The sequence below is a fragment of the Quercus robur genome, chromosome 9 (genome assembly GCF_932294415.1).
Source record: "Quercus robur chromosome 9, dhQueRobu3.1, whole genome shotgun sequence".
NCBI lineage: Eukaryota > Viridiplantae > Streptophyta > Magnoliopsida > Fagales > Fagaceae > Quercus > Quercus robur.
Window position 1 is genome coordinate 20,168,735 of NC_065542.1, and position 18,849 is coordinate 20,187,583.

Genomic DNA, 18,849 nt, shown 5'->3' on the forward strand with positions numbered 1-18,849 from the left:
GATACTTTTCCCACACAAAAAAAAGAGCAATGTTACATCCACAAATTATTTTACAATATTTTAACAAACTATTGATGTGGCAAATTCTTACTATTCTAATCTAGACCCATCACTAACATCACTTTTTTACTTACCAATAATCACTCATTACATCAGTTATTTATAAAATAAAAAAAATAAAAAAATTTGTGGCTTTATCATTTTCAATAAATAAAAAAATTAAGAAAAAAAAAAGCTCAACATTACTAAATCTATCAATACATGGACCGCCAAATATTCATGTTTGTTATGGGTGTTGGGTCGGTCTCGGGTCTAGCTCGATCCTAAAAAAAAAAAAAAAAAAACACATACACCACCACCACCAACAACATAACACAAATCAATTGAGTTGTTAAGCAGATCTAAGAGCTTGAATAATAACTAATAAGTGTTGGGGTAAGAGTTAATGGGGAGAGAGAGAGAGAGAGAGAGAGAGAGGATAAAAGCAAAGTGGAACGAATAGAGTTCTTGTTCTTCTCTAATTTCTATGTTCTTCTTTGCTATTATGACCTATAAAACTCTTAAAATTCCCAAACAAACAACTAAAAAGAGAGTAACTTGATATAGAAATAAGTGAAATTTGAAAATTCATTAATTGATTTATAGTAGCATAAATTATTAGATGGACAATTAAAAATAGATCAATTTGATATAAAAATAAAATAAAATAATATCTATAAAAATCGTTTACCTTGGGAAGAGACAACTACTAGGCTTCCATCTGTAATTGAGGTATTCTTTATTAGGTCTACCCATAGTTAGTAAAATACGATACGTGTTTGATATGGTAAAGATACGGACGGGTTTAATTTGGCATCTTTTAAAAAAGTACGTTTCAAAAAATCAGCATAAAAATACGGAAATGGAGAAAGAACGTTACGTGTGTAATACAGGTATATTGCGTTTATCTGTAAAAAATTCGTAACAAAAATACGGAAACATATACCTATAGTTTTTAAAGATAAATACAATAATTTTTGTATCATGACCATTAAGCTTTAACTCTTGCCAAGTGTGATTTAAGCCTTAAAACATCCTAACAAAATTAATTTCTTTTAGAGTGATGCTAGGGAGTATATTGCAAATTTTTACTATATAGATCTAACAAATTTATGTGTCACCTATCATGAAAGATAATTTAGAAAAACCACTATTCAATTATCCTATAAAGTGACATTAATCGCATTCAATATTACATTAAATTATTATCAAATTTATAATAATTCTATCTTTTTTTAAGAACTAACAATGGTTATTTTGGCAAGCTTTTATTTTTATTTTTATTTTTGAGTTTGCCATTTTAATAAAATAGATTATTAAACATTTTTTTTAGAATAAAATAAATATAGTAAAAGTTTGATTGGAATACATTTAAGGAAAAAAAACCACAACAGAACTTTCATTTAACAAGTAGCAAAACCTATTATTGATTTGCCTAAGGTAAGATTGTAATCGATCAAGTAAAAAAGACTGTAATAAGTAGACATGTCAATACGGGTCAGAATTTTCTGACCTGACCCGACTTGACCCGAAAAATACCTGACTCGAACTCGATTTTTTGCAGGTCAACCCGACCCGACCCGGATAACCCGTGACTCGACCTGTTAAAAAAATTCGCTAAAAAAAATATTTAAATTACGTCCTGATACTAAGTGCATAAAGCACAAAATACCAAAACTAATAATAGAAAATGACTATTTAATTCATCAAAATCAATAAAAGCTAGCTAGCCTAGCTTTAGTGCTTGCCAAATCAATTGCCATCAGACAAGACAAAAGGTCCTCCACACGTTACACAACAGTCAACACAAAGGCAAGGTTGTCAAGTGACTCAAGAGTCAAGACAAGTAGACAACCATTTAAAAAAAAAAAAAAAAAAAAAAACTCATTCAGCTAAACAATGTTACAATGCACAAACAAATGAACAATGTTACAATGCACAAAGCCACAAACGGCAAACCTGAAAAAGTTGAGTCAAAACAAACCAGTGAACCACAAAGCTTCCTTTCCCAGTTCGGTAGTGCTGAATCTGCTACCAACGTTAAGTAGATTGAGATTGAGGTGTAATTCTTATAAAATATTAGCTTATTCTTCTTTACTTAATATGTTATGTTTATTTTTAAATATTTTTTTGTTTAGTTTATCTTTCTAAGTAATCTAACTTTACTATTATTTTAAATGCAATAAGAACATGTGCACTTAAGAAGACCGATAACTTGTTACTTTGCTGACTTATTTGTTTTGTTTGTTTTAATATATATCTCTTTTTGAAGATGTAAACTTGTAATTATATGCATTTTGACAGTGAACTATTAACATTGAAGACTTTTTCCATTATGAATTTATGACTATAAATAATTTTTATCATGCTCAAAATTATCAGAATTGGAAGGATATTAACAAGTGGTATTAAGTGCAATTCATTTGCTTAATTGATTTTATTAATTCTCTCTAAACAGGTTGTCATTGATTTGTTTTTGTAATTGAAAAAAAAAAAAACTTGTTTGAAAAATACGGGTAAACCCGACCTGCAACCCGTTTAAAAATGACATGTTTTCACCCGCGACCCATTTGACCCGCAAACCCGATTGACCCGACCCGAACCGTCTGTTTTGCCACGTCTAGTGATAAGTAACCATTATAGCTTTGAAGAGTTTTTAAATATTTTATATATGGGCAAGATATAGGTACAATACTTAGGTGTTGTTCTTTAAGTTCTCCTCTTAAGATTTTGCCATGAGAATTTTTTCTCATGGGATGAAAGCGTTTTTTTTAGTTAATTAGCCACATGGCTGAATTTTAAAATAAGAATCTAAGAATTAGCACCTATGGTACTGTAGCTAAATTTTGTCCTTAATATACAGTGTTTGACTTTTGATGCCAAAAGCCATTAGTTTTTATTAGATAAGTTTTACCTTTTAACAAGCTCCATCTTTTTTTTTCTTTTTCTTTTTTTTTTTTCTTTTTTTTGTTGTTGTTGTTGTTGTTGTTGTTGAGAAACAAACTCTACCTTTTATCAAGTCATATTAGACAAGCCGATATTTACATCTTTTGTTATAAAGGCTTAGAGCACCCACACTAGATGTGCTAAATGTGCCAAATGCCAAATATTTGGCACATTTGGCACACCAAACACCAAATATCAGATGTTCCAAATCTCATAATTTTTACAACATGCTACAGTATTCTCATATATTTGGCACGGTACGGACATATGTGGGATATGGTTTTATTATTTTTTTTATTCCTCTTTCTCCTCAGTCCCCAGGTTCTGAGTTTTTAAATTTGTGACATCTGCGGCATACGGTACGGGCATCTTGACATATGTGGCTATAGTCCCCAGTCCCCATATGTGGCTACAGTCCCCAGGTTTTAAAATAAGAATTAAAAAGAATTAAGAAATAATATTTAAATGAAGTGGTAAAAATATAGAACATCTAATAAATGTGATATTGTAAAATGATGTGGTAAAATAATAAAGTAGGCTTTTGATGTGGTAAAATTGCATAATTTTTGCAACAGCTGCTACAGATGCTCTTACTGTACTTTCAGTCTCAAAATAACGCATAAAGTTCCGTAACATTGCAAATTGCAAATATGACGGGAGACGCGAGTTTTTTTTTTTTTTTTTTTTTTTTTATTACGGATGTACACAATCTATACACGTGTTACGCACATTAACTAATTAGGAGTCTACCATTCTTCTTGCAATTAAAATAAAATAAATTTGTTTAAAAACAAAGAAATGAAAATAAAACAAATTTGTTTAAATAGAAAGAAATAAATGTATATAAGAATATATGATTTTTTATTTTATTTTATTGTAATCGGTCAAAGAATAGTATAATGGCATGAGCAAGTAGTTAAGGAGTAATATATTGCTCATTTATGAACATATTATGTATTTTAAGGTTGTTTGACATGAAAATGGTAAAAAACATTATTCTTAATATTTATTTCCTTCTTAAGTTACAACGTTTTATTAATTCTTTGCCATCTATAATCATCTATTGAAATTTTCCTAATGCAAATCTTTTCGAAATTAAAATTTCCTTTTTAGTCATGTCTTCCTCTATTAAACATTGATTCCAAATTTTGAATCTCATTTTGAATTTGGCATACATCACAGATTAGGAAATTTGGCTAAATTATTGCCAAGTCAAATTTAGGTCAAGCAATTTAAACTTATACCCATCCAAAATTCCCCTTCCCACGCGCCTTCCTAAACTTAATTCCCCAAATTCATGGGATATGTTATTGGACAGTTTTATTGGACGTAAATTTTGACAAACCCATTATTGGATTACATCTTTTTCTTATATCTTCCATGCTTACAAAATTTCTAGAAAATTAAAAATTAATAGCTATGTCATCAATAAATTGTTTAAATTGCAAGTTTTTATAGTTTAAAATTATGTATAAAATATAAGCTTATTAATTATATAGTAAATAATATCTAATTGACACAAAATTTGATATTGTATTAAGAGCGTAAAGAATATATAATTCAATCATTAGATTTTCAAAATATGTAATAATGTTTATTTGATTGAATAAGGTTGTAACCTTAGGCTACATTCAATTTTGTAACTAAACTTTATCATATGTTATTATGGTGAGTTTAACAAACTAAATGAACTTCACAAAACAAATATTAGATAACATTGTAGAATGCAATTTAACCCCTTGTGGTCTAAACCATTCAAAATAGACATTGAAATCTAATTATAAACCCTCACATATCATTGAGACTTCGTTTTAACACTTCCTCTTACAAGCTTGTTGTGACAGTGAATTCAAATATTAAATTCAAAATTTTAAATGCAATGGAAACTCAAAAGTCTACCTCAGCGTGTGTTTGAGAAGGTTCTCGAATCTATTGAATAACCCTTCTATCTTAATAAGCCTGGCATTTCATCAAATTGCAACATAGTAATATTGGTTTCGCTGATCTCCCTAACCTTGTTTTCTACCTCATTCGCTAGTTTTTTGAGACAATCCTTACTATTCCTCCGATTCTCAAAAAATGAGCAACTTAGCAATTATTCGGCCGTGGGCCTGCATTTAGGATTTGGATTCAAGCAACTCGCTACCATTCCATGGAGTTTGTCGGACATTTTTTTAGGATTCGTAATATAATTCTCATACCCATCTAGTAACCCAATCCTTTCTGTAATTTGTTGTAGCAAAGTTTGTGACTTAGGCAGAGGAGTTAGAGGAGGACCACCATGGAATAATTCTAATGCGCAAATTCCAAAAATCCATATGTCATCTGCCTTAGCATTGTCGTTTTTACGTCGTCGTGAGTTTCTTACCCCTGGTGCAATCCAATATGGCACTAATTGCCAGTTCAGTGTTCAAATACTTGGCCTTGTAAACAGTGGAACTAGCACTGCTAGAAATTATACTAATCAATTTGTAGGAAGCAGAAGTTGATGTGTATCGGACCTCTGGATCAGCCATAGTAGAGAAGAAGAAAGTATAGCAATTCTTGAGGGTTGAAGAACAAGAATCTTCAAGGAAAAAAAAAAGTGAACTTCTTGTTTAGCAGTAGAGCAAGAAGTTCTCTAAAGAATAAACCTAATGCATGAAATCTAAGGGTGGTGTTCTGGTGGGGTGGGTATTTATTTGCAACTAGCTGGATTCCTGCACGATGTGCGGTGCAACTTATTATTAGTTTTCTCCAATATTTCAATAAGTTTTACCAAGAATCTTGTAGCTTTCAATAGAGACATTCATGATTTAAATCCCCCAACTATCGATGTATAAAAAAATTTCAATAAATTTCCTTGTAAAAATTGTAATCTGTAGTTATTTTATAGACAAAATAGAAAGACACTAGGATTGCATGATATGGTGGTTAATATTGATAAGCATGTTTCATGCCTGCTAAAAAAATGCATATATCATTCAATTATTATTATTATTTTTACATTCTTGATCATGTGTTACTAATTTTTCCCCATTTTTGTTGGAGCTTCAATTGTTGCATGATATAGTGTTTCAATTGTTTCCCACATTAAAAATAATATTGTTTCTCATATAAATCTTAGAAAAATGATATTAAATTTCATTATGCTATAGCAAAATAAATATATTTATTTACACACACACACACACACACACACACACACACATATATATATATATATATATATTTCACATGTGACTGAAAGGAGTTTGGAAATTTAAAGGATTAAGATTAATTTTAAGGAATTCACAAATATTTAATTTTTTATGTTTTTTTGTTAATTGTTGTCAAAGCAACTAAACATAAGTAAGAATGTCATATTCTAAATTTATTATTATTATTATTCCAACTAAAAATTATCTCTTATATAGAGTTTATAAAAATAATCATATAAATTCATTTAATATAAATAATTAATGCACAACTATAGATAATTAATATATGCATTTACTCTATTGGTTAATTCAATGAATTAATACTTTGATATAAATGCAAACTTTGTTGATTTAGAAGCCTATATAAAGAAAACTGCAATGAATGCGCCACATGATAGAACCTTATGCTAAATTTAGTAAGAAATTATTTATGATACAACAATTTCATGAATACTATTATTGTTTGTCATAATTAATCTATGAAGTTTTCTAGTAAAACAAAATTCAAACTAAATAAATTGGGGAAAATTCCTCTAATTCATGCAACCAACAAATGTCACCATATTACATTCACATTGTCACCTACAAACTTGGTGGTTCTTAGGTGTCTTTATTGTATGATTTAAGCTTTATATATAGATTTTATAGTGTTAATTTCTACATTTCTTATGCCACTAAAGTCTCTATCTCCATTATATCAACACTTATAATTTTTATGTCATGAAAGTAGCTTTTCTTTAGTTCCAGAATTTATATGAGATAAAATTAAGGTCTATTAATATTTTAATTGAATAAAAGTTTGATTTTCTAAGACCTTAATTATAATAGGGTGAAAATTAAAAGAATAATATCTTAATCAATCAGTTATAAAAATTGCTAGAATTTCATGATACAACAATAGAAACAATAATGCTGTAATGACGCAATAATATCACAATTTAACTTCCAAATTTTAATTGAGCTGAAAGTAACCAAAACACCAAATATACTACAAATCCTCACCAAGTATATGCATCATACGGAAAACCCAAAATCTAAATTAGCACATAATATGAAAAAACCATCCTAACCACATTACAATGCTACATTAGTAAAAACGAATACATAAAATCTAAACAAAATATTAAAGACGAACATAATATTTTGGAAGTTAACATACCTCTCAGAAAGGGAACTAAAGATATTGTGAAAGAAATTGTGGAAGTTTGATTTTTAAGTCCAAAGGAAATGGGGATTTATATTAGACAAATAATCATATTACTCAATATTCATTGAATCTGACTCCTGCAATTCTACATTGAAGTTAGTCTTATGCATAAAATTGAAAAGTTTTCTTAACTCCTATCTTTCCCATGACTTTTTAGATTCATCCATATCTATCCAAAGCACTTCAAATTATAAATGTATACAAATTCTTTTAATTTTATTAATGCATCGAAGTAAATGCATATTTCATTACTTAATAGTTTGATATAAATGCTAAATTTAGATGAGGTGGAAGCCCAAATGAAAAAAATATCATACAATGCGCCACTTGGCAGAATCTCATGCTCTCGCACATGAGGTCTTTGCTTTTATATATACTAGCGTTTAACCCGCGCAATGCACAGGATCATTTTATGAGTCAGAAAAAAATCAACTTAATATATTATACTTAATGTGATGGTAAAATATGGAAGGGGGTGGATGGTTGCAGTAGAATTTTTAGCAACAATGCAACCAAAAAAAAAGCAATCACCTAGATTTATTAAAAAAAAAAAAAAATGTTTAGACTATGTGCAACTTGGACATGGGCATTTTTGTCATTCAGCCCTTATATATTCCATATCAAATTTTCTCTCCATGTTGGGGAGAACTTTTTGGTGGGCCTAGAGAGAAAATAGTTGGGCCTCACCATTTATTTTCCTTCCCCCAACCAACCAAACACATTACAAAAAAGTTTTTCTTCCCATTTTCTCTCTATAGTTTTCATCCACCCTATTTCGCCTCCCAACAAACACATTAGGCTTGCAAAAGAAACCTGCCAATAAACTGAGCCTAATAGCCTGAGCAGTACAAAAATTAAAAGAAACAAAGTCTAATAGAACAATTTTGAAATATATGAGAAATTATTCTTAACGCGAAAGGAAAGCGTAAGATGCTCCAAAATAAATAAATAAATAAAATAAGCATTCTAGTAAATCAGAAACATATATCAATAGAGAAATAATGGTAAAATTAAATATCAAGAAGAAAAACAACAAAGACGATCAGAGAAAATGCAGTTCAATCTGCAAAAACTCAGTAATTAACATTAAAAACCAATAATTTTATTTACAAAAAATTACAAAATAAATGTACTCCCCAAACATTCAGATTTTAAAACATCCATCTTACAAATACGACTATTAACAAAACATAGAATACAAAACATAGGTGATTAGAGATGGCATCACAAAATTGGCTCTAACAGCCATATATGAAAGAAAGGCCAATAGGAAATAACAAAGCGCTATTTTAAAAGAGAACCAAGTAATTGTTAAATATTATGTACCATGTCATCATAAAAGTGTTTTTTAGAGCATCTAATTCTATAGTTGGGGATGTCTAAGCCCACCAAACTCCAAAATTGAAGCAAAAAATATATATTGATAATTTTAAAAATATAAATATGTATGTATGTATGTATATATATATATATATGTATATATATAGGCCAAGATTCCCTTAGGAAAAATTATTACAGGCTAACACAAAAAATCTTAAAAGAAAGCTACGAACTATTAAGAAAATCAACCGTTAAGCTACGACCTATTACCTCCAAATCATGTCACTCTGCACTCTGCAGGCACTTATGTAAAAATGAAAATAGAATTTGACCTTTCAAATTAATTCAGTAACTCTTATTGAAGTATAATAAATGGTCTTATCAGTGAGAGGACCCTTTGTAGCATTAAGTAATTGGGAATGAGAAGTTAAAGACTCTAGATAAACTGAAGGAAAAAAAAAAAAAAAAAAACTTTGATTTAGTAATCTCTTAGCATGCAGTCATCGACAAAACATAATCAGTTCAAGAAAACTAAACAAAACAGAACTCAAGTAATTTGGGGGGAAAAAAAAAAGGAAATTAGGGAAAAAGTTAGTCAAACCTTAATCCTTGATTGAGTAATGTAGCAAAACAATATTTAAGAAAGTCTTAAAAGAAAGCTACAACCTATTAAGGAAATCAAAACTTAATGGACACATATAATAAATATAACCTCTGTTAGTAGAGAAAGTAAAACCTAATATCTTACTCCTTTTGATTCAAAATGTTGTATTGCTAAAGCACATCCCTAAGATTCCATTACTCATCAATAGAAAATCAGCCCAAGAACTAAAACCTACAAACACCAATAAAATACTTTAGGAGTCATATACTTTTTCAGAGCAGCCCAAAACACCAAAACCTACAAACATTGGAAAAAATAAAATGCTAAGAAATCAACCATTATTGAACAACAAACATGTTTTTTTCTACACATATTCAAGGGCTAAACCCCATGATGCCACCCCCAATTAAAAATGGATTATGATAAATCAAGAAGGCAGTAAATAATCAAAGAATATAATGTTAGTAAAGCAGGAAAAACAAAGATTATAATTTGAGGCCAAAACATTGATAGAGAGAAAATAAGCATCCGGATTTTAATTCAAATTCAAATAACAAAAAGTAGCACTGAGGATGTGAAATAATTAGAAGGGAGAATTGAGCTACACTGAATAGTAATAAAAATTGACACCAACCAACTAATAAAACAAATAAAACAGCCATATAAAGATTCTTGAATCCCAAACACACTAAATTGAAAAAATTTTAAAAAAACCAAAGCAATGACACGAAAACAGAGAGATGGACATCAAGGAATTTAGGATTTTGAACATAATGTTGTAAGTTGTAACAATGTACATAAACGAGAAATCACGAAAATGAAGATAACCTCATCCTGCCCAATTAGCTAACATTACTGCAACCTATTTAGCTTGGCTAGAATGGAATTGAATTTCAAGTAATGCAATCCTAGCAACAGAGCATAAAATATTAAAATAGGAGCAACTAAAAGTCCATAGCTTTAAAATTTGGAGTTAGAGGGAGCATAAAATATTAAAATAGCAACAGCTAAAAGTCCATAGGTTAAAATTTTGGAATTAGAAGATTGCATAGCAAAGATCACTTGCTGAACATCTGTTTTGAAAATAACAGAAAAATGCCAAAATTAAGACCAAATTAGGACGCAACTAACAGTTCTAATATTTTTAGAAGAACCTGCAATTATTTGCACAAAGCTACCCTTTATAAATTTTTTCTGAACAACCCAATATACTTTAAACTATATAACAGCTGGTGTATTCCATCTACTCATGCCCAGCACGACGATAAATTAGTTTTGTAATCTAGTTGTGAACATCCTAAAAAAAATCAAGTAGGAAAGAAAGGCAACATAACAATTTACCACACCACAGCACTACACGAAGAAATCAGAGTCAAACTTAGTCGTTGAAATCACAAAGGATAAGATTCACTCCAAATACTAAAAACAAACCCACAACACAAAAGAGATAGTAATAAAATTTGAAAAGGAAAAAAAAAAAAAAAAAAAAAACAGCAATCTAAAGAAACAAATCAGGACTGCCATTTTTTGCACACTGTAAGTGTGCTTATTTAATAGTACTCTTCTTATTCTTTATAACTTCTAGTCGGGTATTTAGAACTTGAATTCTTTTGAATCATTCACTATACTAGCAAAAACTCTCTCTTGTTAATGCTCAAAAGAGATTACATGGCTCCTGAATACCTTGCTCAAGGAAGACTAATTGAAAAAGTAGATGTCTATAGCTTTGGGGTTCTAGTGTTTGATATATATATATATATATATATATATATATATATATTTAGGGGGGATCATTGATGTTCAGGGGAAAAAAATATTGTTCATTGATGAAAAAAAAAAAAAAAAAAAACTTGAACAGGAATTAAAAGCTGTTGAAAGTTTTTTTTTTTTTTTTTTTTGAGAAGAAAAAGAAAAAAAAAAACAGTTGAAAGTTGAAACAGACTACTGCTGTGTCAGTCTCTAGATTGTGACCATGACCAAACAGAGCAAACATAATAATAAAGATCCATGAATTAATCAAAAACATTAATAGAAGACAATTAGAGAATTAGTGGATCAATAGAAGTATGTAGAATATTGTTGTTCTTTGGTCATTCAAGTGGAACCAAGAATCAAAGACATTTGCATAATATTTTATTGGGTTTTAAAATAAAAAGCTTTTTCTAAAGATTAACAAACTAATTGAAACATTAATGTGTACACCACACAACAATCTTTAGTAAATAGTCCCTAAATATTCAATGACATAATTTTAAGCAATATGTTGGCGATTTAATCAAATTCAATAAATGAAAAAGAAACATTATTTTCTGCCAAAAAAGATTCATCCATTCTTTAAAACAATTATACATTCCTTTAAACAAATATACAATCAAACGAAAAACATGACTTTTTAGCACAAACATGACTTTTCAACCATTATTGAATCGCAAACATGTTTTTTCCTAAACATACTCAAGGGCTAAACCCCATGATGCCACCCACAAAAAAACTGATTATGATAAATCAAGAAGAAAGCATCAAAATAAAGAGTATAACACATCAAGTAACAAAATGCTGACCTTGGTGAAAAACGGTTTTTATATCAAGTCAGTCCAATACGTGAATATGGTGGAGGTACCAAATGTAGGCCCCTAAAAGCATAGCAAAAAAAAAAAAAAATTCATAACAATTTTACAGTTCAGTAGAATACAAAATAAGAATTCATTGAATTAAAAAAAAAATTAAGGTCAAAGCAGATTAAAATATGCAATTTAGAGCCAAATCAAAACCAAACAGATTAATGGAGAAAATTTAATTCAAATTATGAGATAAATAGAGGGAAAATCAGGCTATCCAAACCTCTTAGTTTGATGTAGAAACTCTTCTTGCAAAATACCCGTGTTGTACCTGGCAAAGAACTCAGCATTCAACAAAAATGATAGGGTAAGAAGTTTTTTTAAATCACAGCAAAGAAAGATGAAAGAGAGACTACATAAGAAGTGGAAGCAAACATTGTAATATGGTTTGAGTTGCAAAAATATGAAAGATTGTTTTAGTTTTTAACAATCTGTTAGCTATTTCTCATATGATGATGGCTATGGATTTGGCTTCCATTAGAAAAGGATATATAAAATAAATACTTAAAGCAAGATTAACATCAAACAGTAACACTTTTTGGCACAAACTTGAATTGGAAAGTTTGTTTTCGTCTTATATATAAAGATTTTAAACAATCCAAGGTGAAATTTTACTTTTAACTATAATAAATCAAAGGATAAGTCCTTAATGTTACCAAAATTAAAAAACCAAACCAAAGCATCCAAAGAAAGAGAATCAACCAATCTATTTTTTAAAAAGGGTAAAAGAAGAACCCTAGACAATTAAGCAGGGGAAAAAAAATTTAATATAGATATTTTGAAGAAGACAATTTGTAATTTATACCATGATAAATTTGAATGATTTAGTTATTTATGAACAATGAATATGAACAAAAAATTTCATAACAGTTATTTTTTTTTTCTTGGACATACAATTGGCTGAGAGGCTCTTCAATACCACCCCCACAGCCCCACCACCAAGTACACATCTATATCCTAGTATCCACGGGCCTTGACTTTGATAATAATCCATGTAATTTTTTTTTCTATTTATCTCATCTTTATTTGTATTAAATTAAAATTTTATTTTGGATTAAATTGATATGTATAATTATTATGTCCCAATTAATTTATTCTCCTTTTTTCCAGTAGCCAAATAGATGGCCACAGAATGTTAACATGCAAATCAAATTCGAATAAGAGGTCGGTCTGATTTATAGATGGTCTCTCATGATTCCAAGGTTTACCATTCTTGTCCATGCTGTAAGAATCAATATTCACAACAAAGCATCTAAAGAAAGAGAATGAACATCCAAATTTCAATTCAAGTTTGAACACAGAGAATTGATGCGTACCTTTCGTCGAAGTAGCGTCGATCTCTATCTTCATATCTCAATACTCCTGGGATGTTTGATTGTATGAACTCCACTGGATCCCTAAAAAAAGGATTTTTATTTTCAAAAAATAAATCAAAGAGAACTCTAACAATCTAATTTTGCTTAGAACTACCCCAAATACATCAATCAACAACATGTAATCCAAAATATCAGATAAATAGAGGGATAGTAAGGCCATCCTAAGGTGAAACAAAGTCTACAAAAAGAAACTGAAGTAATCATTATAAGGAAGTTGATCACAAAGCATGACACCAACAAAAAAAAAAAAAAAAAAAAAAAAAAAAAAAAAAAAAAAACAATTTTACAGGTTAGTTGAAAAAGAATCATGGAATGCATTTTTTTTTTTAATATAGAAAAAGCTGTCTAAAATATGCAAAAACAAAGGAAATTCAAACAACGAATACATAATGGACAGCATTATCAGATAAACAAAGGAAAAATTAGGCTTTCCTAACCTATCAATTTGTTCCAGCAACTCTACTTGCAAATTACTTAAGATATGTACTTGACAGAGAATTGCTGCAAATCTGAATTTTAACAAAATGACAGGGTAAGAAGGTTTTTTATAATTTCAATAACACATTGTCTAACAAACTATTGGAAGGTGTATAGTAAGCAGTTGGTTATTAATTAATTAATTTAGTTTTCAAAAACACAGTAATTATTCCAAAAAACCATAATTTCACTTAGAAAAAAAATATAAATTACTATACACTCTAAACTTTTAGATTTTAAACCATCCAAGTATTAAAATCAAGGGCGAAATCCCTAATGTTACCAAAACTTAAAACCAAAAATAATTATTTCAAACCAAATCATCCATAGAGAGAGAATAAACTCATCATTACACACTCTAAACTTTCAGACTTATAACCATCCAAGTTGAAATCTGGCCATTAAAATCAAGGGCAAAATCCCTTATGTTACCAGTACTTAAAACCGAGAATTATAATTTTTCCATAGAAAGAGAAATAAACCCATCTATATTTCAAAAGGAGTCAAAGAAGAACCCTGGACAATTCGGTATGGAGAAAATTTTGAAATATAGATATATTGAATAGGAAGATGGTAATTCTTGTAGTATAAACGTCTGGTTTTAAACTAAAAACATATACATAATGGAGATTTAATATGCTAATTCAAAAAGGAAAAGCAATGGTGAAAAGTTTCAGAAAACCAAAACAGTATTTGAAGAAGAAAAGAGTACGTTGACCTTTAGAAAAATTTTGTTGTAGAGGAGAGATGAGGTAGACCAGCAAATCATATGGCAATCGCCGGCCGTTCTCTGTATCGCAGTATCGCTAGGGTTTTTTTTAGAGAGAGTAAACATTAAGCGACGTCTGATGAGAAGAGATCGCTAGGGTTTTTCTTCTTCTTCCCTTTCTTTGGTAGGGTTTTTTTCCTCCATTCCTTTCTCTCTGTCGCAGTATCGACCAAAATTGGAAATTAACACCGTTTGCCAAACAATATAATTAGTAGGCACTGTTTTCAAACTATATTTTTTATTAACATCTCGAGTTTAAAATACTCGATTTAGGGCCTATAAATCGAGTCTCAAAAACTCGATTTCCATGGTCTAATCATGTTTGATGTGGCATTTTTTCCACGTGGTGACCACCTAGAAATCGAGTCTTTAAGACTCGATTTATAAGCCCAGAGAGAGAAATAAAAAGCAAGAATCTAGAAAAAACCAAAAAATAAAAAGCGAGAAAATGAAGGAGAAAACACCGCTTAGATATTTTTCTTCCAAATACAACACCGTCCAAAAAAGTCACCGGATCCGACATCGTTTTTGACAGATCGGAGTCCCCTCACCTCAGACCTAGGCCACGCGACCCAGGCAGCATGACCCAGGTCGCGCAACCCAGGCAGCGCGACCCAGGCAGCGTGACCCAGGCCGCGCAACCTAAGCAGCGCGACCCAAGCCACGTGACCTAGGCATCAACCCGGCGAGGTGAGGTGAACTCTTTCTGGGATTTCTTAAATTTTTTTTTTGGGTATTTCTGGGAATGGCTTGTAGATGAGAGACTTGAGGCTTAAAATTTTTTTGGTTTATAAATCAAGTCTTAGAGACTCGATTTCCATGTGGACGTCATGTGGAAAAAATGCCACATCAGACATGATCAGACCATGGAAACTGAGTCTTTGAGACTCGATTTATAGGCCAAAATCAAGTCTTTTAAACTCGAAATGTTAGTAAAATATATACTTTTGAGACCGTGCCTACTAACTATATAGTTGGAAAGATGGGCTTAATTCCCAATTTTGGCCCACAGTATCGCTAGGGGCTTTTTTTTAGAGAGAGAAAATGTTAAGGTGAGTCTGATGAGAAGAGATCGCTAGGGATTTTTTAGAGGCTACGTTTTTATTTTTATTTTTTATTTTAACCGTTTTTTTAATTTTTTATTTATATACACAGCCGCTGTCAAACGGTGTTAGCCTCGTAAAACAATATAATGTATTGTTTTTTTAAGTTAAACGTGTCTGAATTTTAGATAGTCAGTTATCCTATTTGTCAACACCTCCTTAATTGTAGGAATCCACTTTTTCTCAGCTTCTGCTATTATATATAGTATATGATATATATTGAATATTGATTGGTGCCAAGTCGGCCCCATTCAAAAAGTTCGGCAATATGTGGTTTCCGACTTTGATTCTGATTACGATTCCAATTCCGTTTTCGATTCCTTGGCCTAAAGCTCACGGCAATAACCAAAGCAAGCCACCGCTTAATTCTGTGCATTGTTTCTTGGTCTTTTGGTTCTCTTTGTCTTGTTTGTATTTCTTAGTTCTTCTCCTATTGGGTTTTCTTTTTTGTTGTGTTTTTCTCTCCTTCCTCAGTTCCTCTGTTCTGCCTTTCATAGCTTGTTGACATTGGAAGAGGAAGTTCTTAACGGTAACTACCAAACGATGCCGTTTTAGGGTAATGTTTAATTCTATCTCTATACGTTTGGTTTAGTAAAGTGGCTGTTACACGTTTGTGACTCACGACAGCGTTTTGAATTAAAGCAACGACACCTTATATCAATTCCATTCTTCCACTATAGTTGTTCATGTTGATATTAGCCTATGTGTTTCTGTTCCGCTTTCTTTGTCTCCTTATAATTTTTCTTCGATTAACACTCCATCCAAAATGCTGTCACTGTTTGTCTTCACTTTAATATACTAAATTAAAACTTTTGTGTTTCTTTACTTCGTATGTTACATTATGATTTTATCATTGTTTCTCTAACTCTGTTTTGCAAGTTTTCTTTATTATCCATATTCCATTCATTCTGTCTTCTAAATAGTAACTGTATTTTTGTGTTACCTGATTTGTCTAGTGGATTGTATTGATAATTCTTGTCTTAAGATAGGGAGAAAATCTTTGTGAATTTCAGTAATCTGACTATTGACTAACTTTGTGTTGGAGTATATCAATTCATTATGACAAATCTTACAAGCCTAGAAGGCAGTTTAATTACTGTTTATGTTGAGGCTATTAATGGCTAATAGTTGACATTGTTTGGAATGAAAAATAGGATCTTCAAAAATCAAATTTTGAATCATTAGATTCTCTAGATAGCTTGTTTGATGACAGGAAGCTAGCGGTCTAGAAGATCCAACTCTAACAGTTGTTCAACCAAAAGAAGTAACCTACTTGCTACTATAGTGCTATGATCTTGTTTATATGACCTGAGGTGGCCTAACAAACTTTGAGACCTAAGGCGATATATTTAAATGAAGTTTTTTTGTTATTACTTAAATAATATTTAACTAGTTTTTAATATCATAATTTTTTTATAACAAAAATCCATTATTTTTATCTTGTAATATGCTTTTTGTTTTGTTGAAGAAATGTTAAAGCTATAAGAAATTTGACCACAAAAAACTTACAAACGATATATCAATGAATGTGATTAGTGACACTTCAAGAAAATAATAAACAAGTATTTGAATTAATGATGTTAGAGATATTATAAATTTTACAACATGAGACTTATAAAGATGTATCACCAATTATAAAAATTAATTTAAAAATGCATTTAAGGTGTTGATGTTCATAAATCATATTAATTGTCACATCAATTTGTAAAGGTTTTGAAATAAAATTTATAGTATTTCTAGCATTTTTCCATATGAATTATTTCTAATAATTAATGACACATGTTTGTAAGCCCTATGTATTTAAATTTGTATTATCCATAGCCTTACTAAATTCTTTGGGATTTCTTAAAAGTAGAGGAAAAATATAAAACTATTTTTTTTTTTATATCTCAGAAAAAAAAAATTATAAAATATTTCAATTTTTACCCCAAAATTTGGGGCCTTTCTCTATGACTTTTTGTTTCCTTGGTTATGCAGTCCTGAAGGTGTCAAATTAGTGGAATTGCAAAGTTTTTATGCGATTTATTTTAACAATTCAACTAAACTATCTTGGTAACTTAGATTGCTAACCTGTTAGAATACTGTGGGTTAGGAATTGGATTATGAGGACTTAGCAATCTAAGTTGCCAAGATAGTTCAGTTGACTTGTTATGTAGTCCTGAAGGACTCAATGATACTTTCTATCTTTATTTTCCCATATTGTTTTCCTTTTTGGTGTGGTTAGCCATTGCTTATGACAGTATTTTGTATACTTTAAACTGCATCTGGTTTGTTTCTCATCTTTTAATAAAAAACTGCATGTGGTTTGGTTGGGGGGTTGTTTTAAGTTGCTGTTACAGTATGGGCAGAAATACACATCTGAATGCATGTTATTGGCGTTAGGATAGGACTTGTATTTTGAAGTTGCATTTGATATCAAAAATGAAAATTTTGAGTCAGCATATTGTATTGCTGGGACTATTGACGGATACATTTTGGGATTTTCTAGGTGGAGGAAAACTTTAGAAATAAATTGTGTGCTTCGTTTACAAACAAGACTGACTTATATGCATAGATGAGCCTAAAAATTTGTACTTGTTTGTGGTCTATACAGCACAAATTATTTGGAATGTATGTACTAGTAACCGCAGAGAATATCTTGCTATAGAAGTAAGAGGTATGCTAAATTACATATGGTTTAGTGTGTGCTTGGCATGCCTTATTTGTCTAGGCACAACTTTTTAAGCCTAACTAGGTATAGCTTATTTTTTAAGCCAAATAATCCTATGAATAGGATGAATTAATTTAAGCTGGCCCGAACAGACTCAGGTGTGGGGTTATAAATACTGACATTTTTAAGGAGCCAAGAGAATGTTTGAACCGAGGGGAAGCACTGACGAGATATGGAAATCAAGTGTCTGCTTGTCTCTTTGCAGATTGATTGTGAAGAAAACTGCTGAAGTACTAGTAAAAATACATTAAACTCATCTCTGGGACATGTCACATATCAGTTTTGTGTTTGTTTTCAACACTTATCTGATTGGTACACTGTTTCTTTAAATATTGGCAGTACTTGCACTATGAGACTCCATCTTGTGTTTAATTTTGCCTATCTTTTCTCTCTCTCTCTCTCTATTATAAAAGAACTTCATTCTTACTTGGTAACAGCATTAATCAGTTTGTTCATTTCATTATGTTATGTCTCAGGTCAAGATGCTCTACTAAATGAGTT